Source organism: Passer domesticus, chromosome 2, assembly GCF_036417665.1.
Source record: "Passer domesticus isolate bPasDom1 chromosome 2, bPasDom1.hap1, whole genome shotgun sequence".
NCBI classification, from domain to species: Eukaryota; Metazoa; Chordata; class Aves; order Passeriformes; family Passeridae; genus Passer; species Passer domesticus.
Window position 1 is genome coordinate 80,667,493 of NC_087475.1, and position 24,453 is coordinate 80,691,945.

At 40.7% G+C, this 24,453-nt stretch overlaps 1 protein-coding gene and 1 long non-coding RNA gene across 11 annotated transcripts in view; one reads left to right on the top strand and one right to left on the bottom strand.

Annotated features, from left to right (window-relative positions):
• FAT3 (FAT atypical cadherin 3) overlaps positions 1-24,453 on the bottom strand; it is a 398,570-nt gene that overhangs the window by 175,523 nt on the left and 198,594 nt on the right. The gene's annotated exons all lie outside the window — the stretch shown is intronic.
• LOC135294383 (uncharacterized) lies at positions 22,217-23,772 on the top strand. Its single transcript, XR_010356491.1, has 3 exons — positions 22,217-22,309; positions 22,968-23,034; positions 23,723-23,772. It is a non-coding gene; the product is annotated as an uncharacterized LOC135294383 (long non-coding RNA).

Sequence of the window (24,453 nt, forward strand, 5' to 3'; positions counted from 1 at the left end):
GTAAGTTTGTAGTCAATGAGGAATATTCTCCCACAGATGACTCACTTGGGTCTTGTTTGTTTTCAGTAAGCATTTAGGAAATCCTGGGGAACAAGCTCAAGCGTAAATACCACTACTACTACATTTCAAAAACTAGGTGACATTAATTCTGCAACAGGCTCACCAACATAGCTGTTCTGGAAACAGAAGCTTCGGAAGCTGTTGGATACAAAATTTGGAAACTGTTTCCAACCAAGAGCAGTTTTTAGGAAACATCAGTGAATTATAAAATTTAAGAGGTCTCACAAATTGTGTTCAATCACAGTTAGAATTGCAGATTCCTATTAAATAAAATTCCCAGGAGTAATCAGAATGTTCATCTAGATCAAGAAAATAGAAACCAAAAATTTAATGTGATAAAGCAAAATTAATCCAGCTGCTAATACCTGATGTCCACCAACACCAACTAAGAGCATTACCTTACCACAAGGCACGACCACATGAAATGCAGATTTGATCATTCTCACTGTTACTAACCTGGACATACAGCCTGGATATAATGACTTGAATACTGCAATCCTGTCAGTGCCTTCAAGCCACTGACCTGATTTACCTTGTCACATGCCTCATTCCATTGTAGCTGGAACTCAGAGCTGTGAATGCTGTCATAACAAACTTGTCACCTGTAACTGCTTCAGAGCTGTATCAAAATGGGGCATCAAACCTTCCCTTGAGCCCAAATTAATTTCATATCCAAACTAAGACCAAGGGCAGATGAAAACACTCAACATCTGGAGAGTGGCAGGGGTGAAAGCTTGTGCTCCCAGCAGGACCTGGCTGGAAACTGAGGCTTGCAGACCAGACAGCCAGGTGGAAGACAGCCCAAGCAGCTGACCTCAGTCTAACACCATGCAGCCCATAAAAACTTCCAACCACAGTGTCTACAGAAGGCAACCAAACTGGCCCAGGATCACTGCAAAGGGGGCCAAGACTGCAGCAAAACATTGCGTGATGTGCAGGCCCCCAAGCCATGAACATCCTGGGGAAATAGGGACCTCAGCAGGGATTTCTTGAGACCAGTCCAAGGGTTTTACTCACTCAGGCATCTCATATGGCTTGTGCTACCTTTAGTAATGCAAAACAGCCACTGAGGACAAGAAACTTGTTATCTGGGACTGGCCACCTCACTTCAGTTTTATAGTGGTGCTGAAACCACCCTACTTCTTGAGTAAAAACATCCTCATGTAAATGTAAGTCAACATTTCAGTAAACTATCTGTGCTGCAGAACACACATCCTTACAGAAGTATGATAAGGAGATTTCATTGTAGGGATTGTGAAAAGTTATCTTACTTAAATCAGCAATTTTCCAGACCTGACCATTAGTACTGGGGAGGAAAAGGCCATACTACAGAGATATACAGTTTTATTTCTATAATTCAACTATATATTTATGCAAAAACAGCAAACAAAAATAAAGTAACAATAAATAATATTAAAAATTAACACATCTGAACAAAGCTGCCAGTGTCACTTTCAAATATTGTTTGTAAATTCTAGCCATGGGCACTTCAACACAAGCACAGAAACATCACTGATTATAAAATCAGAGAGGGTTTCCAAGGAATAAAAGCAAATTTAATAATGCACTTGAGTATTCACTTCTATCAAGAATAGAACCAGCAAACTTAATACTTACACGGAATTAGTTGCATGACTGCTGATACTCAGTGGCCTACAAATGTTCCATGCTTGGGAATATTTGTTATTTATTGATCTCTATTTTTACAATTTAACAATGAAAGGCTTGCTAGCTGGGTAGGAGTTATTAATTTATAAGCTGCATTTCAGAATGTCTGGACTCACTTCTTACCACCAAAAAAATTAAAGATGCCCTATTTGCTGGGCCTGCTAGAAATACAAGAGATTCCAGTGCCTGGCAGCAAGCAAGTCAGTAGCAAGGCTGCTTTCTCTCAACAGGCTTTAGAGGCACTGACAAGGCTGGATTCTCACTAAGTCTTCCCAGGAGCTCCTTTACTAATAAAAATGGCCATTTCTCTTTGGAAATCTCTAGTGTCTTTCTCAAGGTCTATTAATACCTCATTTAAAAACTCCCCATTGCAGTTACTCTTGTCTTTGAAAATTCACAGATTCAGATATTCATCATCCCAGCACACTGCTCATGACACAGCTTAGGTCAGGTATTGTCTCAGTCATCCTAAAAAATCCTTACTGAAATCCTCTTCCCAAACATCAGGCAGAGTAAAAAGCCTTGCATCTGTATGAGTTTGAGGTTCAATTTGCATGCTTAGTCTACTGAGCCTGGAGAGAGAGATAGACAGATAGATACATGGATAGGTGGATAGATAACTAGATAGATAGATAACTAGATAGACAGATAGATAGACAGACAGCCCTCCCTGATCTCATATTTGCAAAATTCATCACTGCCTCTTAAAACACACCTTACAATGACCTCCTTTATATTACACATTTCATTGCTCAGACACCCACATCCAGGGCGCACAGTATGTTCAGAACAACCCATTAATTAACAAATTTAATAAGAGAATATTAAGCAGTTTTGTCCATCTCAGGGCCCCAAAGACAGATCAGCAATAACTAATCCTTTTGCAACAGAAATTCTCTTTACCACTCTTACTACTCCAAGTATTCTCTAACTACTCAAGTGCTCCTGAGGATGTTTCATGGCACTTCACATTTCATCACTGAAATGGACAGCTTAGCTGTCCTTATGGTTAAAACGTTTCCCCTAAAGTTTAGCCCAGATATCTCTCATTACCATGACACTTGCTGAGAAAATGAGCCTGACATTTTCTTTTGATCACAAGTCCAATGAAAAGGTGTCACATAAAAATTGATGTAAGAAAATCCCTTGGAAACCCCCAGCTTGAATATCAAGTAGAAGAGAAGAGCAGGAGTGATAGGAGCTGTTGAGGCAGAGCACGCTTACAGACGGGGCAGCAGCATCACCATCTGCTGGAAGAAGCAAATTTAGCTAATGCACCAGTTGCCACCAAAGGAGGAGTGAGAAATGCCTTTGGCAGATATGCAACATAACGAGAGGAACAGAGAGATGCCACACGCTGCCCAGTTCACAACAAGTGAAAAGTCAAATGGCCTTCCCATGCCACAGAGCAGAATGAATCTACCCTGACAGTCTAAAGTAGTTTCAGATGTTTTATCGGTTAACCACAATTTAGAGTGAAAGCCCAGCCTTTTTAAAATTTACCTCCCCTCTGGCAGAGGTCATCTGCTGTGATGGAGGATTCCTGATCCCCATAGCCCAAGCAGTGCTGGGGCAAACCTCCCCTCACTGAGATGGAAGGTCAGCTCCAAGGGATCAAGCTAGTGGGCGTGTGTGTGCTTTGGGGTCTGCCCATCCCCTTGTGAGGAGCCAAGACCAAAGGGAGTACAAAAAGCTGATAATTGTCTCGGGAACAGATTGGACTCCTGACGAAGAGGAATTTCACACTTCTCCACAGGCACCGCCTGGTCAGATGGTGTTTCTTTGTGCTGTCTGTGTGTGGCCAGGCAGTGAACGCTCACAGGTTCTTGCTAATATCTGTTCTCCCCTTCGCAAAGGCTGAAATAGCTCCAGGAGCTCTGCAAGAGTGGGAACAGGAGGTGTCCATGCACAGCCAGACACCCTACAGCAGAGTGTAGGGGAGAAGCCTCCGGTGCTACTGCGGGAGTGCAAGGCAGCAGGGTGCTCTCCACAGGGACTCACGGCATCACTGGTGACTTCAAAGAATACCAGGGAGACAGTAGTGTCCCAGGTCACTTGGCTGCTAGATTTCACAGGAACAGACTGGCTCCCAGTGCTGCTGGTTGAGCCTTTGCAAAGGCTCACACTGACAGGGCAATGGAGGCAAATTTTTACTGTGCTGATTTCAGTAGCCTGTGGTGTCACTTTTGGTGGTGAGCCCAGGCATAGGGAAGTGTTGAAGATGGTTACCACAGGAATTAATGTCTCCTTTTGCCACTGATGAATTGTGTTGAGAGGTGTAGTGAGAGGAAAGCCTGCAGACATTACGCAGCAGCAGCTACAGGGGCTCCAGAAGACACTTCCTGTTGGGTGTATCAGCAGAGAAAGCTGGGAATTGAGGGTAGGATGCAAATCACCGTAGGTCATTCATGCGGCCCTGCTCATCCCTCACCCGCAGTTCACACTCTTGAAGCTTTTCAAAGCTGTTATCAGGGAACCCCTGCACTGGGCACCAATGACAATAAGCCAGGAAGGCATGTATTTTATCTGCAGGACAACCTGTGTAATTTATCCCTGTGCAGCACTGGTGGCAAGCTCTACTGGCTGCTGTGGAGTACGGAGGGTGACTGCTGGTAGGAGTGCTAACAAGCAGCACAGGGAGGTTGTCAGCAGCAATGCTTTTACAGCAAAGAAACCACTGTATGATAGCTGCCTCTGGGGAAAAATAAAACAACTCCTCTGGCTTTGTGACAGGGGATATGGCCCTGGTGTCTCCTTCACAGTCCTGCAAAGCAGTGTAGGTTTGCAGCATCGTCTCTTGCATGTTCTGGTGAACTGCCCAAACCCACAGCCCCATTGAGCTCCAAACCAAGCCCTAACACACTGACACTGCTCTTCTGACAACACATTTTCTAACACAACTGCCTTCCTACTCTTACCAGGGCAGTGTGTGTCAAGGAGCTCACTCCTGCCCTTGAGATCTACCTATGACATTGCATTTAAAGTATCTTTGTGGTATTGAAAAGCTGTAGCTGTCAGCAGCCCGCATTCTGCAGTCTGCTGAAAGCTGCCTTTGCACTTCACCAATATTTGATGTTGGAGTTATTTTTAAGACACATTTGTTTCTTGCTGTAAGAAAAGACCAAAACCTCACCACTTAATGCCTCCTCAGAGCCCACAAGCAAAAGCTATTATCACCATGTGTCTGAAATTGCTACCTTTTATTAAGCTGGCATGTTACATCCAAAGGAACTGCAGCAAGCAGTCTGCCTCATGGATGTTATTACAGTGGAATCGCAAGCGTGAGCATGGCCCCACTCCACACACTGCTAGGAAAGGAAGATTGATCCGATTTCACATCTAATAAAAGGTGGGAGACTGGTGGGAGACTTAGCTCTCACTGCTAACTGCAAAATGGCGCTAAATGAGGAACAAGTACTGAAGTTTCCAGTCATGAGACTATTATAAACATGAAAATAAACCTCTCTTCATAGAAATATCAATAATGTGATCATCGCCTTGATGTGCTCTGTTATTGTCCAAGAAGTAATGTCACATAAATCAAAATGTAGTCCTGCACCATACACATTTTAGGTGATACCTCTACATCCATATTGTCAGCCATTGCTGGTGTTACCCTTTTGTGACCCATACTGTCACAGTCTCCTGAGCTGGACTGGACTGAACAGGCACTCTGAGAGCAGAGCTGAGATGTGACAGTGCCCAGAAGTGTACCACTAACGCTGCGATGCGTTACAGTGATGCTACATGCCTGTGGCACTGTTTTGCTATTCAGCAGCTCCCAGCTAGAGCCAGGAGTACCAGAACTAAGCGTGTAGACTTCAGTGCATAGGCTGGCATCCAGGGCCTAACACTGCACCTTTAAGCACCAACTAACACCTTTCAAAATGTGGATTTTAGGCTTTCCTGAGACTTCTATTCACTATCCCTTCAGTTGAAAACAGTAATGCACTGCAAGAGAAACCTCTCCTGGGGAGGTATCACCAATTTTCAAATAAATGCTTTGCCCTGTTCAGAAGGCTGTCTGCTGGTCACTGTAACATGACAACACCTTACAATAACGACATGCTACGGTAAACAGGCTGCCAAATCATCATGTTCTTATTTCAATGGTTTTCAGTATGAATCTCTACTGGTATTACTGCCTTCAGACAAAACAAGCCTATATTGTTACCCTAATCACACCAAGGAACCAGTGATTTCAGTGTCGCCACACATCTGGGAAAGAGATTTCGAGGGTGGAAAAAACTAGAGGAGTAAATGATATATCAGCTGGAAAGGAGAAACTCAAAAACCATGCAGCTGTTTATGCATTCAAGAAATATCAAATATCTTCTACAGAGGAAACTTCCTTAAGGAGGTAAGACTGACCCAGCCTTTCCAGAGCAGGTCCCTGGAATATGGGCTAATTTCAGCAGTGCTGGAAAGCTGAGGTTTCAGCCCTTCCAATGGCCATTCACAGGCCACTCACAACTGCTGAAAATTGAACCTTGTAGTCTGGTATCCACCAACTGATAGAAGAGTCTGCCAGTGCAACTACAGATTTCCCCATCATTTTTTCATAAAAATAAATAAACCTAAACTTCTGCCCAAGAGGAGATTTTCCTATGAAAAGGAGAAATGTCAAAGACTTTGCAACAACCACTTAGGTCTTTGGCTTGTGAAGGAGTTTCAACAGAAATTGTGGTGATATCTACAATGGTGGTACCTGTAATGGCATCAGATTTGGAAAGTGATGACCAGGACCTCCAGACCTATAGTTTCAGAGTGCCAGACAACAGCTACCTGCACAGCCCGGACAACCAGTGGGTGCAGCACCTGAGGGAAGCTTTCAGAGCTCTGGCTTGATACAGCTCTCAGCATAAACCTGTGGATCAGCAGCCTCACTCAACAGACTACTTGAATTTTTAATCACTCTTGAATTTAGACATCAGAGCAGGTGACTGAATTTGACACAGTAAATCAGCTGAATATGAGCTATGTAATTGCTTCTGACTTTAAACAGAAAAAGCTTGGATAATGTTGAGAAGGCTAACAGAGACATTTGTATAATGTTGTGTTAAAGCAAGTGAAGCTCATAAGCAACGGAAAACAACGCTCACAGAAAGGAAAATGTGCAAGAGTGTCAGGGGGAACCTCTTCACCAGAGAGTTCACCAAGTCCCATTTGATTCAGAAACCATTACCCTGCATCTGTATGTTAACAAAGCAGTTGTTCCACTGCTAATTGCTGCTCCAACAATTTGCTTTTGCAATTACAATTTTATTATCAGATTTATCACTGCAAACTGAAATAGATGCATTTCAATTTTAGAAAGGCAACAGAATGGTGCAATTAACCACCAGTCTTCCAGAAAGGCAAAAATCAGAGTTTGTAATTCCAAGGCCTTCCAAGTTCTTTAGAAGGTGAGCAGATATCTAGGTATACATGAGTCTTCTGTGAATGTCTGCTTCCACAAGCATGCCTATATTTGCCTCTTTTAACTGGGTTGCCTGGATAAAATCCAGATATTTCAAGCTTTATCTAGGCATCTAGGTAAATGGCTTGATTTTCAGAAATGCTAATACAAACCCCATATCCATTTCAATTTGGTAATCTTGCACATTTGAGGCCAAAAGGTGTACTAATCTTTAGGCAGCATTAGTTTTCCTAAAGAGTCCTCTACTATAAGGCTCTACTATCAATGAGGTAAGTAGACTTTAAAATTAAAATTAACAGTCTTTTAAAACTGAATTCATCACTACTTTAGAAATATGAGACCTGAAGGACTTTTTAGCAAGTGTAGACAACAAAGCTCCTGCAATGGCCCACCATGGCTGGAAGAACACTTCTCTGGTTACTATTACTAAATGCAGTGACCAATAGAAAGACAAGGAACACTATGTTAACCACAGCAGCAGTGTAAGATTGATTTTCTGGGACAGCAGGTAGCAGCTGCACAAGCCTTTCTCCAGTTCATGCAGGTGCTGTGGTTTGCAATGAGCCCCCATGAAGACACTGTAAGAGCTGTGGTGGACAAGAGCACAGCCAACTTTGCTGCACTGCTGTCCTCGGATACTTGGGACTCTGAGGGATAAAACAAAAAGAAAGGAGACTGAAGTGTTAGGCAGCAAAAAAAATATGTATCTGGCAGCTTCATAGACTCGGGCACATGGTTTTGGGAGGATAACGTATATAACAATTCTGAGGTGGTCTCGGGGAGAGAAGAAGAAAATTTCTAAGACATCTATTTTTTTTTACTACAGAAAAGAAACTGTGCTTTATAAACATGCCCCTAGCTTGCAAAGATGGCAAAGAAAATTCATGCAATGCAGGGAATTGATACCAAGCATTCTGTTATTTTGTTGTGTACTGTATATATTTTTCTAAATATTGTCACCAGGCCCTAAAATTGTATCTTCTCTGGGCTAAACGGGTAACAGTATTTTCTCTTCAGAGGAAAGTCAAATGACTATCTTAAAAATAAAGCATTTATCATCCTTGCAGAAAGATCTGAAAAACAATATCCAGCTCAGAAGTGAGGTGCAAACAAAATGAATTTCAAGGACACATCTGATTCCCACTACTCCTTACAGCAAACATGTCTCTGAGAGGGCAGAAGCAACCACCTATAGTACTACTCTATTTTCACTACTTTACTGCTACTAAAACTACAGTAAGGATAGACAGTGCCACAGAACTGCTCCTCTACCATCAGTGATTAGGGAAGATTTTGGCTGTATTTAGAAAAGTCAAATCATTTAGGACCTCTAAGATCATCGAGTTCAACCATTCACCCAGCACTGCCAAGTCCATCACTAAACCATGTCCACAAGTATCACACCTACCTGTCTTTTAAATAAAACTAGAAGTGTTAATCTTCGTATCAATTGCTTTTTTCTTATTCTTTTCATGAACATAGAACACATTTTGTATTTTAATATTTCAAAACACTCAGTTTTTCTAAAAAGGTTAGGCTAGCTTTTCAGAAGCTGGAAATAACTCTGACAGCAAATTTATAACAGGAGAAATAACTGCTTTAAATACAAACAGGGCAATAACCATCCATCTATCAAACATCAGCTTAGAGTAATGGATTACAGAGAAGAGCCACTTTAGTTAATCAGGTTGGACTTTGAAATACTTCTGTGTTCCATAAATAATATTCTAACAGGAGCTTTACTGTTGGAGACCACTTTGAGCAAATGGTGGAAATGAATGTGCCCTTTTCCAGAAAGTATCAAATGAGAGGACACACTGATGGCTATCTCTGCCCTTTGAAGCAAACTATTAGAAAATTAATCTTGTTGAAGATGACCTAAACCAGCCCTAGCAAAAACCTAGCAGCTTCAAAATCACATACTGACAGTCTGAAATAGCAAGGCTAAAAGGGGTAAGTCACAGACATGCAAATGGAGTTATTTTCTCTACTTAAAAAAAAAACAACAAACAAAACATCAAAACTTTCAAGGTCTCAGAGACAATGACTTGGAAATACAACATTCACCAAGGAACTTTGCTGGAGACTGCAAGAGATATGACTAAGTGGTCATGTAAGACCAGTATGCTGGGGTCCATTTATATACTTGTTTTCACCAAAATTGCCTGTAATGCATCACATTGAAGTATGGCAAGGCGGACAATTTCCTAGACACTCTAGAAAGTAAGTTTTCCTAAAAAGGTGAAAACCTTTGACTCCCAAGGGACATTTTCTTGAGCTTCCCTTAGGAAATCTATCAACAATCTAACAAAGTTAAAAGTGAAAAATCCATTTATGGCAGAGGAATCCAGAAAGCTTGGAAATGACCTGTAGTCCTGACACCTTCAAGCATGTCCTTCAGAAGAAGGGAGCCTGTAGTGATGATCAGAACCTCAGTGTCACTCAATGGGATGTGCACTGCCAAAGAGGCTTTCCCCTGATGGATAGCTACTACAGCACTGAAGGCTGCAGGCAATTAGTAAGCAGCACATCATGCAAGACAAAATTCTGTCTAAAGTGATTTGGCAAATTTCCACTGTTACAGAAAGTGGTAATGGAATGTAATGGCTACGTATATCAGATTGGGTATCAGTCATTAAGATCTCATTCCGAGAGAATAAAACACAATAAAATGGGTAGTCTTTCATCTACATAAAAGGCAAGGATAAACACTGAAGTGATTTCGCCAAGATTTGTGGTTCCAGGAAATCAAGGTATTTTTGGTTTAATGCTTAAAGTTAACATTCAATCTCATGTGGCTATTCATGTGTCATCTTTCATCTTGAAGTATTCTATAGCACTTAAAAAATAATATACAAATCAGAATGCCTACTCACAGGAGCATTCATTTCTACTTTTCACATTTTAAGAGCTCTTAGCACATGCAACAGATAAATAATGGGCAGAAGCAACTTGATGTGTTAAGGCCAGAACAATTCAATTTCTGCCACTGGTACTATTAAATAAACATACAGACATCCAAGCTCCTCCACTAACAGGCAAATGAAACTTCATCTGGTTCTTGAGTTTCTGCAGCTTTCTTTCTCTTGCTTGAACTGCAGTCAATAATCAAAATGGAAACACACTGAGATTAGGCATAAATAAAAAGACAATGCTTGACCAAAGAGCTGGGTGAACACATACATTCCTGTCCACTTTCTGGAATGGCAAACATTAGCCACTGCCACAGAAAAATGACAGCTACTCTGATAGATCTATTATGAAAGCAACTGAGCTAGCATGGAAAAGTCCATGATGTAAGGTTATAACTTCTAACAGTAAATCAGGATCAAAACACCTCCCAATCCCTCTCTTCTATGCAATTGGCTCCTATTTTACAAACTGAGGCTTTTGTGATCTCTGTTGCAAGTGAGCCACAAGGACTTCTAAATATCCACAGCCAAAAGCCATGAAGGTGTATACATTTTATAATGAATGAGCCCTGCATTCCAAAGTATACACATTTAAAATTTAAATAATCCATATAATGAAATCCTTCATTATTGTTTCCTCTCAATTTACCTGCTTTGCTGGACATTATCTCCTTCACATCATTTTTAGACAGTTAACAGGGTTATTTGAAAGAAGTGAGTGGCTGACTGAGAATAATCTGGAATTAAACTTCCAACAATGCCCTGTGCTGCATGCTTCCTATGGAGATGCAAGGCACCTATAGATGGAAGACTTGTCTCCATGGAGGAAAATAGTGGTTTCAACTTTATATCAGAAGAATGGAAGTATTTTCCGTTCTAAGCATAAAACCTGGTATCACTTATAACTTTTATCTTAACAAATGTAACAATGATAATAACAATAAATATTTTTTTTCTTTTTTCCAAACAGTTCTACTTCACATCACTAGAATTTCTGAAGAAAGTCATGGGAAACTCTAGTACATTAGGGATGTATGAAAGGATACACAAGTTCTTGAGCTGAAGGAGAATGACACAATCCCTTCTGACCCTAACGTAAAAATCCTTTAAAGCATATGTCAGTCACTTGGTTAATTTAGGGACACTGACAACATAATATTTGTTCTTTGAGCTCCAAGTCTTTGGATTTGCTTTCATTTTCCTTTAAAAAATCCCCTTTCCTTGAGAAGACTCCATTTATTACTCACTAGGGCAGGATCCCACTAAAAGACTTCTAGGACAAACTCCAACCATTCTACGAAACTGCCCCACATAATTATAATATGTGATGAGAGGATGTTCTGAGCATTCTTAACCCCAGGAGTGCCATTTCTGCTCTTTGAAACAGAAGTACAAAGAAAAGAGGACACTGCATTTTACATTCCCTTTTATATTACACATAATCAAATTTACTTATCAGAAGAATTATGAATGTTTCAAAAAGGAAAAAAATAACCTTGGATGTTTGAGTGAACATAATCTGCACATTTTCTCCCTCTTTAAAATCAGTTAGAGAGCTTCTCATATTTATTCCTTCAGGCTTTAGGCAAGTGACATTCAAAAAACCTGAAGATTTCATTATGATCTCTTGTATTTTCTGTAATGGTGTGACGGAGATTAACCTGCAGGTTACAGTGAAAGCCTTCATGCCTTCTGTCTGCCGCGACTACAGCTGCTCTCCAGCTGCACAAGACTATTCCCTTAAATGAAACTGAGAAGTTCACAAAAAAGTCTTATCATACAAAGTCACACCATACATTCTAAGCCATGCTCAACCTCCAGACACACAAACAGCCAGCCACAGGCAAGGTCAGTGCAATCAAAATTACTGCACTTTACAGATTTTTCATGAGGAACTGCGTGCATGCTCCTACCCTGCTGCCAATGCAAACGAAATCATGCAAGCTTTAAACTACCCCATGGTGATTTTTGTGTTGTCATCAGTCAAGAGCATCTGATGTCCACCACCAGGGTCCGCTGATGAGAGCAATTCCTCAAGCACAGCTGGTGAGAGTAATTCCTTAAGCACAGCAGTTCCAGTATTAACATCTATCCATATTGTCCTGCTCCAAGTGCTGGCAAGAGCTGTTGAAGAGGGTGTCGTGGCAGTGGGCAAGGACAAGTAAAACAAGAGAAATTTTAGACAAAAAAAAACCCCAAACCCCAAACCCAACAGTATGTAGGCAGCATAAAGAGGCCAAGGAAAACAACAATTAGGCAATTTGTGATATCAATGTACTTTGTTTAAGCAGAGGAAGAAAAAAAAAAATTCCTCAACCAGTGAAGACGAGGACTCCAAAACTCAAGTGTGGTTTACTAGAGGCAGTTCTGTGATTCAGGAATAGGAAATAACATCTCTGGACTTGGATTGCAAGTCTCCATACTGCACAATATGATATAAATAAGAGACTTAAATCATTCCTTCTAATCATGATTTAAATCAGCAAGCAGGAAACATTAATTTAATTAATCAATTCTAATTTTGCTTTGCAGCTGTACTTTTTAGTTATTTTTCTAAAGTAAGATTCAGTCCAATGGTTGGTAATCATTAAAACACACTGAATTGTAACTAAACACTAAATTGGAAACCTGTTTTTAACCAGGACAGTACATTAAATCTGCACACACTTTAGAGAAGTTCTGTGCTTTCCTATAGTACATTTGTAATTTTCTTGTTCTAGATTACTTTTATTACTTTGTTTAGCATTTTATTCCATCATCAAATTGCCCTGGGAGGCTAACTAGAATTCAGTTACAAAGTTCATAAATAATATTTTAAAAATTAGGTATTACTTACTATGAAATGACAGATTAAGTATAGCAAAAATATAATACTAGCTAATTTCTTAAATTAATGAAATGCTAGTCAGAGAACTGAACTGCTTATTTCTAGTCACTATGTGAAAACTACAAATTTTGTGAACCTCCCAGTGCCTGAGCAAGTGGCTCATCACAGGTTTTGGTAGTTTTAGGATGGACAAACTAATTTGGTTTTCTAATAAATTTATGGACAAATCACTATTTCAAAGGATCTACTGCCATGCAAATATCACTGGACTGCTCTAGGAGACGGTAAGAAGAAACTGGCAGTGAGATCAATGTACAAACAGATTCATTATTCCAGAAACAGTTGTCCTTTTGTGATTGTGCTTCTACGTAAAGCATAGATAAGATACTGGCTCTTAGGCATTTGGAAAGAGGGATGTTAAAGAACATCCCATAAATTTACTACTCATCTTACAAAAAGCGGCTGAATCCATACAATATTGAATATCACTATATCATTTTCATGGATTATAAATAGATTGGGATCACGCTGAACACTAAAGTGACACCGTGTTTAAGTACATTACTAGCACAAATTTATTCTTGCTTGCACTCAGTGTATCTTTGTGCAAAGACAGCCTCAGCCAGGAACAAATACCTCACCAATACAGGGCGAGATGCAGCCCAGGGGACCCTCCCAGCCGTCTCCAGCATGCAACAAAGGGTTGTGCTGAGACAGAAAACATCCTCCTAATGGCCCGACAGCACCAACACGCAAATGCAGCCATTTAAAATGCAAATGCCATTAATTTTAATTAATGATGCACCATGCTTCAGTTTGAATATTTACCATTTGGGCTCAACTTAGTATTTTATGCCCCTGCTCTGAGCACTCAGCAAATACAAGCAGTGAAACATGTGAAGGGGCACAGAGGTTACACAGGCTTGCTTAATACGTGCTACTGAACAAATGTGACATAATTACTATTACCAAAAGAATTAACTACTTTACTATGAAAAAAAAAAAAAAGCTCCCATTTTCTTTGACACATTAGTTTAATGTTTGGAATTTCAAGTGCTTTTTTTTTTTCCCCCCACATATATGCATAAGGTTTTAACTGCATTATGCAATGGGGGAGGATTCGAAACAGCTCTACAGCCATTTGTGAGAGAAGATACAAACCACACTTTATCTTCAGCTTCTGCAGAGAAAAATGACCAATGTGAGGAAAACAACAACACCATAACAACGGGATTTAACAACCTCATGTTTCATGAAAGATGGATGCTCCTCCATGTTTGGAACTGTGCTGCAAAAAACCCAACTACGCAAAATAAAGCACACTTGCAGAGCATCACCTCAAAATAAAGATTTCATATAGTTCTCTCCCTACTAACCTATAAATTAAGTATGTGCAGAAGCAAAGCAATCAGAAGGAGTCTCTGGGCTTTTAAACATGATCCCATAGGGAAAGGGCTCTTTGGAGAATGCAACACGTGCTCAGAAACACATTTCATAATTATAACAGCAGAATATCATAATTATACACATTCTGAAAGGCTGTGATAACTGCCACCTCTCATTTTGGAGTGGGACTACTTGACTTTTTAAATTGTGTTGGATCTAAACCTCCGTGTGGGATGCAAACCATAAAGCACAAGGGACACGGTAGGATGCTGGAACACTGCTGCTGCTTTCAGGATTTTAATGTCATCACCTTGTTTATTTTCAGCTCAAAATGTGGTCAAATAAAACATAAGGTTTTGGTCCTGCTAATTTAAAAGCCACTCTCAGGATGCCTGTTCTGAGTTTTAATAAAGGAAAATATTCAAGTTACACTTATCTTCAGTTATTAACTATACTTAGCAATGTTCTTTTATATCTGCACTTTCTATAGAACATTCTGCATTATTAATGGAATAGAAATTGTATTTATAATATAAGGTACTGACAATATGGAGGGCTTTTTGCACACATTTATAATTACATATCTATAGATTCTAAACACAAAATAAAATACTACATGAGACAGAAATCTGCCAAAGCACATGTTACTCCCATTTTTTCCCAGGCACTTTCTAATTTTTGTTTTTGCCTTATGAAAACAATATGTCTATAGTAAGGATCACACACACACACACACATATATATAAAAATACATGTATCTGGTTAGGCCACATCTTGAATGTGTGCTCAATTCAGTTCTGGGCACCTCAATACAAGAAAGACATTGAGGTACTGGAGCAGAGGGAAGGGCAACAGAGTTGGGGTAGGGTGTGGAGCACAAGTGAGATGAAGAGCTGCTGAGGGAGATGGGAATGTTTATCCTCCAGGACAAAAGGAGGCTGAGGAGGGATCTTACTGTCCTCTTCAAATCTCTGAAAGGAGGCTATAGCCAGATGTGGCTCAATCTCTTCTTAGAAGTAACAAGCAATAGGAAATTGCCCTCGAGTTGCTCTCACGTGCCAGAGAAGCAAGTGATAGCCATTACAGTTGCTCACCACTGGATGACCAACACTCAGCATGTCCCCAGGCAGTGGTCAGCACCTACTGGGGCCAACTCCCCCCAGTTTATAAACTAAGCATGATTACCTGTGCCATGGCCAGCTCAGGCAGCTCTCCTGGCCGTACTCCTTCCCATTTCTTGTGCACCTCCTCCCCGGCAGAGCACGGGACACTACAAGTCCTCGACTTAGGGTGAGCACTGCTCAGCAGGAACTTAAAAATCAATGTGTAACCAACACTATTCTTATACTAAATCCAAAACACATCACTGCACCAGCTAATAAGATGAAAATTAACTCTATACCAGCTGAAACCAGAATCGAAATCAAAGTAAAAAGTGAGACTTTGAGGTCCTGTCTTCCAGTAGATGCAAAACACTCAATTCAAAGAACTTCTCTCTGTCCATCCTGACTTTTGCAGTTGACAAATATATTTTGGGTTGTAGGAGTAGTCTTCTTTAAAAAAAATAATTAAAAAGTTTATGACACTGAGGCTTGTACAACAGGTACCATGCACAACAGTGGGAAAACCTGTAAAAGCCAATTCTGGTTGACTGCCTTTGTGAGTAAATGCATAAGTAAATTTTGGTTCAAACAGTCCAGTAACATTAACACAGAAAAAGATGCTGTAGGTGAAAATATTTCCCTTAAATCAGAACCCAAAGCAAATCTAAAATAATTCCACCATCTAGCTACCTTGCTAAAATAGAGTCTTCAGTGATGTCTCTGTCTTGCACTGCTACCCACTTTTATTTAAAGAAAAAATAAAGACGCTTAACCTTTGTGTGGATTGTATAGGGAACAAGTAAAGTGATTAAACAGCAAAATACATTGTCTATCTTGTCTTGTACTAAAGAAGTGACTGGAATTCCTAATGAAGTTCAGCACACCTCTCTCTTTCATATGCTCAAAATGCCCTACTTTCCTCATGGTGCCTCCTGCACTAGAAATGTCACCCATGCAACCCAGCTTCTTGCATCCAGGACTCTGCACTCCCTTCCAAAAAAACTTATCTGCAGCAACAGACACTGCTTCTTCACTTGACTGTTTTTACTGCATCCTTCTCTCCTTTATCTTCATGCAAACCTGAGAATAATGCACATTTGTACTCTGATCCAATGCACACGTCTCACCAGGAGCTGCTGGTATTTTCTATGTGCTGGCATCTGAGTAATATTTTGGAAGCCTCAGGCAAACTCTCTCTTAGATTTAGACATTCCTTTTATGTTGAAGATGTGCCTCTCCTTGAACAGCTCAATAACTGCACTATAAAGTGTATCTTCAGCTGTTGCCTCATAACAATTAGTAAAAGTAGAAATAGAAAACCTAGACAAATGTAAGAAGAGGGATTAAAATAACAACAAATAAGAAAAGGTGTGCTATGCCTTTTCAGTGTGTATGGCAGTGAATTCAGAGTATGCTGTCTCTTTATCCATATAGAAATAATCCTCTATAGTGAGGTCTCACTGAACAATGAATTTTGCAAAGCTGTTTCTCACAAAGTACAATGAGAAGGGCTAAAACTTGTTCTCTAGTGACATTTTGGCACCAGATTACCACATCACCTTTAATGTAAAACAATTCTAAATTTCATCTTACGCTTGCAAATATCCTTTTTTTTTAAATTGTTTTAATATATGACACTCCTTTTACGCATGCTGTATTTTCTGCATTGAATCTTCATCTGTATCCAGAGCCCCAGCACTTCAGAACATATTTAGCTGCCTGTGTAAAAGCGACGACCTAGAAAGTTTGCTCTCCAAACCCAGATGCCCACAGAGCTACAGCATACAGGCAGCAAATGGGAAGAATAATGTATATATTGTGACACAGTGATCTTTTTGAGTGCCAGCAGTTGGGCCTGATGATCTTAAAGGTCTTTTCCAAGTTAAACAATTCTATGAGTCTCTGATATAGCTGACTTTTCACAAAATCAATGCCTTTTAACAATGAAATGCCTCATTTTCTCTCATTCAGATTTTGTTACAGAACGCTAAAAAAATGGTTTGTTAAAGAACCCTGAAGTTTACACTGGGTGTTAAAAGACTGTCCAGAAATAAATTGTTTTCAACTGAAAGGTCATAGAAATTGAGGTCTCCTTCTGTTATTTGAAATACAAGAGGGGAAATGCTTTGACACCCCCAACCCCCTCCACACACACATGCTATTTCTTTTGCAACAAAGAACGGACCACCTACTTTTTATGACTGCTAGTACAATTGCAAGGATCTTCACGTCCAGATGTCTTAGCAGAAAAAAACTCTAAAACATACTTAAAGTGGAGGAAAACAAAGTAGACATGCTGCTTGTGGTGTGTGCATGCGTGGCAAGGCACCACACTGACAGACACAGCTGCAGCCTGTGCTGTGAACCTCCTGCACCTTGTTGCTGAGACATTAATCAGGCACTTCAGGACATTTTGGTCAATGTCCTGAAAATGAGGAAAACGAGAAGTTTGCCCTTTTGTCAAACCTGCCTTGAGAGACATCTTCACCAATTATATCCAGGAGCTGTTCAGAAGAAAGCTCAAACTGTGTATGATTTGTACAAAGCTACTTGACAGCATAAAAAAATGACCAATAACTCACAGAGTTCCCTTCCCCGTGGTTTACTGTCTCTTTATATCTTGTTCAAAATACTATGTAAAGCTGTAGTGTTCATCATTATTCCACTTCCTAATAGGGTACTGTGGCACTGAAGAAAGCTACCCAGCATGCTCTGAAGCTGTGCACTTTGTTCTTTATAGCCCCAGAAGTAATTCTGATCAAGAGGAGTATGATGCTGGAACTCCAGACCTAGGAAGTCATTTTAGGCTTTAATAGAATGAAAGAATTGTTCTCAGCATGCCAAGGCAGAGCAGGTGAAAAACACAAAGGACATTGCTCCACTGTTACCAGCACAGCCAACCTGGAGAATTCACAAACCTTGAGGTTGCTCTGATCAGAATGAGATTTATAAACAAATATAAGCACAAAAAGAAATGGGGTGGGCAGATAAGCTGTCTTCTCCCTTTGATTTCTGATTACAGTCTCCTGGACCTCATAACATGAAGTTTAGCTGATGTTCCCCATCCCACTTTTCAGGCCCTCATCCACCTCTAACTTCCTTCTGCACCACAACGGGGGTGAACTGAGCCTGGGCTGGATCTCTTACACTATGTCCACTGCCAGTTTTACAGTGCTGGTGAGTGCTGCCATGCTGCTTGTGGGTGGTTTGGAAGATAAAAAGTTTCCCCTCATCTCCCATAGTGAGCCTTCACCATCACCAAGTCTTCCCACCCATGCCCCATCCACTGCCCTTCCCTCCATGCCTGTGCACTCAAGCCAAAGCTGAGGCACTTCCTATGTGACATCTCTGAAAATGCTGAACTGTGGTTTCAGGAGCCTGAGCAACAGTAGTTTGTGCAGTGCTTGGCTTTCAGCCTACACCTGATGCCTCCAGAGCTGAATTTATCCAGGCTCTGCACTGTCCCTCATAGCAGCAGCTAAGTGCTGACTACCTGGGTGAGCTTTAGCAGGCTATGGTTTAAAATTCTGACACACACTTCATGAGAGAATGGCAGAAGGTGCATTAATGAAATCATGTGGCTACAGCCCAGAAGTGAAGATGGCAAATATAACATGAAGCTATTTGTTTTGTTGCTAGAAAACTACTGTGAGATGCCTGACAAAGCTCAGGCTGAGATGCAAGACAAGCACCAAGCAGGACTGAAGCTTTATGCAGTGTGCCTCCTTGGGCTGGTACAGAGATTCTCCCTTGTTAGACAAGTCCCTGCTGTGGAGACCTCAGGGAATTCAGATGAAGGCTGAGGCCACCATGATCTAAAAGAGTGTGAGCAGCACAGACCCCTGGAGAAGCCCACAGCCTATTTTATTTATATGCCAACAGCTGCAGCAGAGGCAGACGAGACAGACTCAGAAAAACCATACAGCCTCATTTCAGGAGATCACTGTGATATACAAAATGTACAGTGCTTTTTGTTCACCTTCAAAGAAAGAGATTAAACTAATCAATCTGTTCTTAGAAATGGCTAAGTGTTCCTCTTTAATGCCTGCTGAATAGCAAGCACTTGCTAGAGCAGAGAGCATCTGGGGAGAAAAAAATATTGAGACCCTGATTTAAAAAATGCCTGGCAATTTTATCTGCTTCAATACCCAAGTGGTGTATGTTTGCAGTCGATTAGTCATTACAGATCACTTTCCAGCCCACATGGCAACAGTTGCTTTTTTTTCAATCTGAGAACAAGGCAAATCAGTCCTGAATGGTGAAATTGAGCTGTAAGTTTTTGATGTCCTTACAAATACGAAACTGTCTGTTTACTTGTAAAAAATACAGCTCTAGACATCTACACTATTATGATAAAAGTTAAAAGTTGTGATTAAAATAGTACTTTAAATCTTTATTAATATTAACACAGGAAAAGGAAAAAAAAATAAAGGCCAACTAAAACCCCCACCAATTCCTGTCACTGTATTCCTCTCAGTTTTCAAGTCTTATCATTATGTAGTGTCAGAAGAAAATTCTTTCTCTGGATACTGTCTCACTGTGTTCTGGTAGACAATTTAAGTAATAACCAGATTTGCTATATAAATGAAACCTTGGTAAGTCTCACAACCATTTTTCTTCTCTGTAACCTCTTCACAAAGATGGATGCTCCATTTTACATTTTTCATTAATGCACCAAATTTTACATTTTTCATTAATGCACCAAATCACAGGAGGTTGAAAAGGTTAAAGATGTTTAATTGTTACTAGATGATAATCAGTCAGAAATTATATTCTAGTATATAGCTGGCTGGCAAAGATGTTGTATTTTCAGACACATCCCTCCTAATTCTTCCTTTCCCTTTGGAATTTATCATTAAACTGCATTTATCTGTCTCACATGACACATCTGGGCAGGAATCAATCTGAAAAGCCAAATTTGAAAGCTCCTTGCCATTTCTCATTTTCTGTGACCAAATAAGGAAGAAACCTGCATGACTTTGGTGGCAGAGACCAGCTTTTCTATTTACATCATTTATACTAAAACAGTCCTAAATGTGGACCAAGACTAATTGTTCCAGACTCAGGACAAGCAAAAAATGAAAACAAGCCAGATGCCATAAAATAAACATAATTTCACACCCCTCTTTTCCTCTCTCTTTTCTGAAAGTGTTGCCAAATTTGGTCTAGAGGGGAAAATGAAGAGATTTCTCAGGCTACTTGTCCTGTGATGCCCAGAAGTGGTGGGAGACGGAAGACAGATGGAGGAAGGGCAATAGAGATGAAGTTTTGACAATTCCTACCCCAAAATCTCTCCCTCCTTTTTACCTTTTTCTAGTCAGTAGCCATGGATCCTACTTCCCATACTGGCAGTGAGTTTCCAAAAGCTAAGTTCTTTTTCTAGAACTTAGAACTTCAAAGACTCACTCACACCCTCCAACTGAAGTCAGAATGGGAAGATCTGCCCTCTCTGTGCCTTCATTAAGAGGCATTCTGAAGAGGTTTTTTAAGTTTCTGGTTTATATTATTTAAATCAACTTGAGAATTGAACAGTATATTAGTATTTTTTATACAGAACAAGTCTGTATCTTATTGGAAATGTTAAATGGATTGGTTAATGCATTTTTGAAAGGTATTTAAATGCCGTGGCATAAAAGATTAATGTAAAAATCTGAATAAGAACAAACTGCAAGATGCTATAGTACAGACATTACAGTAATTCAGGCACCAATTTAAGTGGTAAATGGTATTTTTCGATTACCTTACATCTGCCTTTGTTAAAAAAAAAAAAGGAGATAATAGGCAAAAGAGCACAATAGCCTTGAAAGTGGCAAAACACATAAAAGGTCACATAACTGGATGGAATAAGGATTTTGAAATTTCCTTTTCTGCAGATACTGAGCAATACTGCAACATCTGCAAAACTCTCTGTGACTGGGAATGAGCTCAGGTCCTTCGGCAGACTGACAGCAGCACAGGCAGGGGGAAGCTGGGGAGCTGGCACAGCACCCAGACGTCACATCCCCATAGAGAGCAGGAGCTGCCTCAGAGGTACCAGTACCAGGAAACCTGTCCTGTGGGTGTGGGCCCTGGGGAGGCAATGAAATCCCCATGTTCCCTCTAAAAACAGGTTGTGTCAAACCACAACAGCTCTTTCTGGTGTTGAAGCCTGTGATAGGAGGCACTGCTTCCTCCTCAAAAGCCAGCAGACCAAGCTGCAAGAGGTGATCGCCACCTAAAAGTCACACTGAAACCTGAGAAAGCAATCACAAAAATCTCTGTCTGGAGGCAGGTGCAGGGATAATCCAAACAGTATCACAGCAGCCTCTTGGCATGGAGCAATATAAAACCAGGCAATGGTGGAAAACAGAGGAGAAGGACAGGTGTCCTGAGGCAAATCCCCTTGTCCCAAATCAGAGAGCTCTAAATGCAAAGATCTCAGTGAGAACAGAGGATGGGTGAGAACAATCTGTCCTGCCACAGAGCTGGGCACTGGAAGATAACCATGCTGCACTTTGAGCTCCCCAAAAGCTGCTGAAGATGGAGCAGCAGCAATGCCAAGTGTGACTTTGAATCTGGGAGTTGACTTTGGTGATGGAGAACATTTCCACTGAATGCAGATTGTGTTTCCATGAAAGCCAGTGCCGCAGCGTACTACATCCTTCTAAACAGTATTATTAAACTACCATCATAATCACCCTGCTCTTCAATCCAAGGTCTCAAAGCACATTACAGGCAGTAATGAAATAACTCACACAAGAGCACTGTGAGGAAGAAGGGGATCATTACTGCTGCTGCTCACAGTCATAAAGTCGTGCTTTCAGACACAGAATCTCATTGTGAGGACCGAGCACACAAGTGTCACCACATACTTCACTGCCAGTTATGGGTCCTGTCAAGGATTTCTCATTGCTTTCCCGATGCTCCGTATTTAGCCAAAGTCTTGAGACTCTTGGTAATTACGAGACTCAGCTTTCATTTACAAGAAACAAAATGAAAACAAACCCCAGAAAAAAGCTGTATTTGTGGATCTGAAGTTTGAAATCTGTTCAGTCTGCCCTAAACCAGAAGGCAAATGAAAACAACAAAAATGTATTTTCTTTTTGTGCTTCTGATACTCCCATTCTCTTAGGGGCTGCAGCTCCTTCTGGGGGCTGGGTCAGGCTTTCTGTCTGTGCGGGGGCACCAGCCTTGCACTGCTGGCGTGAAAGCAGCTGGATGGGGCAAAGTCCTGACCCCTGTGCAGGGGAAGCTGCTCCAAGAGACACTTCCAGATCATGCACAAGCCTTATGGCAGAGCTAAGGAGGGAATCCAGGACTTAATTACCCCACATTTCAGGTTAACAAGGACGTGCTAACACACAAGTGAGTTAACTGCCAGCCTGCTAGAGCAAACACTGCAACATCTTGTGGTTCCGACTTGTAACTGGAATTCAGAGGAGCAAAGTTCTAACTTGTGCCTCTTCCCCCACTTTCCTTCATCCAACTAAAGCCAACCCCTCACCCAAGATAGCTTGTTTTCCAAAAAGACAACTACCTATGATCTATTGGTTCCTGTGGCATTAGCAAAGTCTTGCCAGCGGGTAAGGAAGCCAGAACTATCCTGTTCATAGGACAGAAGCCATGAACTGGATGGGAGAGCATCAAGGGACAGCAGGAACACCAGTGCCTGACACTTTGGTGAGCAAACATGATTGCAGTGCTTAGCTGATGGTTCACAGCAGACCTCTCCTCCTCTGTGCCCTATACAACACTGCTCGTCATCTGCAGCTGATAAACCCACATTGGCTGGGCTCACAGTGTGCATGAATTTGTGATCAGTGGGAGCACAACAGAAAAACTGGAGTTTCTAAGAGCACCCACTGTATATTCTGGAAATATCAGAACTTGGGTCTACATTTATTTTTTTCTTTAAATACGTACTGCGATGTTTAGAAAGCTTACATCTTCTAGATTCCTTACCCCAAAGATGCCTCCTACAAATCTGGAGACACCACCAGATTTTCCACCTTTTGATTGCAAAGGAAGCATTAAAGGGGGTAATTGCCCCCAAGCCAAGAACCTTCCATCTCTAGCCATAAAAACAGTGGGATAATTTGTCCTTGAAGAAGGGGGAATAGCCATGGTGGGTGACAAATGGTAAGCCACATGTATTCACTTCCTATCTACAACAAGAAGAAATTAAGCATCTATCAGCTTACTGTGGCAATAATTTATCTATCAGCCACAAGCAATAATTTTTGTGAACAATAAGCTGGCACACCTTATTTGTTTCATTGGCAGCTGCTGCTGCTGATGTTGAGAAGGTCCTCAGAGCTACTTCATACTCGCCTCTTCACCTGACCCTGGTTTTTCCTGCACGTTTCAGACTTGAGCAGGGAGGACTCTGAAAGTCACGTTTAGACTGTGACCACAAATGGTATTATGGAGGCAGAACAGCCTGCATTTTTTCTACATGTAAGTCAAAGACAATATAGCACCAATTAAATCATTGCTTCTTTTCCTCTCTGCATTAAAAACTCTACCATCGTTAATTAATTAATAATTGGATTAATGCATAGAAGTACCTGCACAGGGAGAAATAACTAGGGAGTAAAGGGTTTTTTATTCCAGCTGAGAAAAGTACAATAAACCTAACGGTGGAGAGAAGAGGCAGACAAATTCAATGAAAAATAAACAAGACATTTCAAACCATACAAGAGATAAGCATCAGGAGATGCTTAAAAAAAAGTCTTGTAACCTTTAAATCGGTATCTTCCTGGAATACGGGCTTTAGTCAAACACCAGTTAGATACCTCAGCAAAGGAGTAATTAGGTGATTTTCTACCATGTTTACCATGAAAGGGTCAGAGCAGGTGATATAATACCCCTCTGACCTAAAGCCTATGAATCTGTTTATTCTGTTACTGTCCTGTAACACTGCAAAACCTCCACAAAAACTCTCCTTCCATCTCTAAACCAGAAAATATCACAAGCAGGAAAAATAGAGCAGCTCTCATGCACTATGCTGGAAGGTCTAGTAAAAAAAATCACATTCATCAACAAATAAATACATAGAATTAATTACATTACAAAAGTGAACAAAACAATAGCATGAAA